This window comes from Fragaria vesca, linkage group LG3 (genome assembly GCF_000184155.1).
Source record: "Fragaria vesca subsp. vesca linkage group LG3, FraVesHawaii_1.0, whole genome shotgun sequence".
In the NCBI taxonomy this organism is placed as follows: domain Eukaryota; kingdom Viridiplantae; phylum Streptophyta; class Magnoliopsida; order Rosales; family Rosaceae; genus Fragaria; species Fragaria vesca.
Window position 1 is genome coordinate 16,136,737 of NC_020493.1, and position 2,800 is coordinate 16,139,536.

Genomic DNA, 2,800 nt, shown 5'->3' on the forward strand with positions numbered 1-2,800 from the left:
CTTTCGGGCGGCGTTTCTCCCTCACAACGGCGCTAGGGAGGCTGTCACCGGTCTAGAAATGTTGCTGGGAGGGAGACCGACCGAACGGGACCGGTGCGGCGGCGGTTGGTGGCCGGACGGCGGCGGGAGGGCGGCCGGAAAACCGGGCAGCGGGAGGCTCGGGGAGAGGAAAAGAAAAGAGGGAAGAAGAGAAAGGGAGGAGGAAAAAGAAATGGGTTGGGCCTCCACCGGTCCAACCTATATCAACCCAATTCCAAAAATAAAAACACCCCAAAAAAATAATACCCGAATAAAAAATTACCTTTTACTAGCTAAAATTTACCATTTTTACCATCGTCGTATTTTCCTCATACTAATAATCCTCCGCACATAATCGTCCCCGAAACCCCTCTAGGGACCAATTAAACTATTTACTCAATGATCGAGACGGTAAAATTCTTATTATAATCACGCTAGTAAATAAGGTAAAAATATAAGGGTCGGGATGTGACATAAGAACTTTCTTCTTTGATTTTTGATCAAGCATTCAAGCCGTATTAATATTTTATGATACCCTTGATTTCTTTTTCGATCAAAATTTGATATACTTGATGATACTACTGTCGTGTGGTAAATGATGAAGACGATGACTACTAACGTGGAATACCAAGTGTTCCGATTCAGACGAATGTAGCAAGGATTTGAGGAATGGATTAAGCAAAGACCAAGGTAATAGCTAGCAAATGAGGCTGATGGGGCCTGAAAATAGAGCAGGTTATTTAGAATCTCTATAATTGGTAACCTCTTTTTGAATTATTGGATGATTAGAAGAAAGCAGAATTCTTATCGATCATTTGGCTATTGAGGTATAGGTGTTTACATCTTTGTTTAATTGAGTTATATATGTGTCGAAATGGTTCATGGTCTGCATTGAAAAACCAAGGCCTTTGAATTGTTTGTCATTTCATATGCACTGTTTGTCCACATGATATCCCTTTCTTTTATTCCAAAGCATATAAATCAAAGTTCACAGCATTGGACCATGGTATAATCTTCATGATTGAGTCATGCTTTTGGAATTGAGTCAGCTACAAACGTCTCAATACTACTACATGTTTGTATTTTATGTTTATCTATGCCTCACATTTTATCAACTATCATTTATGTCTTTCTAAGAATCGCATCCTCTCAACCGTCTTGCTTCATATTATATGATCAATACCCTGCGTTCCTTATCATCGTATGCTCGATTGTGTTGAGATTTTAAGTAAAACTTCTCAAGTTTGAATATTAGAATGCTGGATATATTTTATTATCATTCTCTATTTATCGTTGTGCTTTATTTGTTTTTAAGTTTTCCTTGTTTGCAGTTAACGTATCATGTTCATATGTTATTGGTTTATCAGTAACCGACTCTGGTGCTGATCTTTGCTTATTGCATCCATGATATAGGTCAATGACATCTTATATGATTTCCATTGATTGATATAAAGGTGTTGTTAAACTCAATGATTATTTGGAGTAATATGTGTTTGTGTATTTCATTTGCATGATTATAATTGCTCAAATACTTGCAATTTTTGCAAAGCGTACATGTACAGGTCTTATAAACTAAAATATAAATGCTTTCAATGATCAAGTATTTAGTTAAATCAAATATTTGTCTTATATATTTGTGTTGGTATACTAACGATTCGTGATGATTTGCCTTGAGCAGCCTTATGGGACTATTGATTGAATACTCTTGAATGATTTATGATCGCAGCTAGCAACAACGAATGAGTCATCTAAATTTCTCTAACTCATGTCTTTAGTTGAATTTTGTGTTAATATATGGCATGGTTTCAATTTTTCAGCTATTCAATGCTAGAAGCAAATCGGTACTACAATTGGGGGCAGCATATTTCGAACGGAGTCATCAAACTCAAAGCGATGTCACTAAGGGGAAGTTAGAGTTTATAAGTTTGTCGTAATTACATTGCTATTGCGTATATGATATGAACTTCGATTGAAAGACCTCCTCGGAGGCATTAAATGATTCGTCCTCGGACATTAAAAGATATGCAGTCCAAGAGACAGTAAATGAATCGCAGTCCAAGAGACAGTAAATAATATCGCAGTCCAAGAGACAGTAAATGAAATTGCAGTCCAAGAGACAGTAAATGATATTCGTCCTCGGACGTTAAATGATTCGAAATTCAATAGATATCCGTCCCCGAACGTTAAATGATTCAAAATTCATGAGATATTAGTCCCCGGACGTTAAATGATTTGAAATTCACAAAACATTATATGATATTCAAATCATTTTCTAAGAGTTAGCAAAAGCATGTCGTAATTCTTATTTATCCTCATATACTAGTGATTGTTTTTTATGTGTTTTTTCTTCCCGCACTCGGATCTCGTACGGAAAGGAAAAAGGGGGCATTGTGGGGGTATAAAATTTCGGCTTGGGCCACTACTTAATGAATTAGGCCCGATGATCAAAGTCCATATTAACTAACAAGTAGATAAGAAAAAACAACGTGAAGCACGAGAAGATTATGAAGAATGTGAAAACACAACTCTTTCCACTACAACGGGAAGTGAGGACCAAGGAATCAAATGTCTATAAATTCGCACGCTTATGGAGAAGATGGGGGGAGGAAGAAGGAGGAACAATCAGGAGTAATAACAACGGTACCCCTTCCCTTGATAGATTGTCGTATGGATGCGTCCAAGGCTTCTCGAAGATCAAATGAGTGAGATTTATGTGGGCAAATCTCTCTCCCGAAATTTTTTGCACCAACAGACTTGGTAATTAGTATTACATCCATTTGTT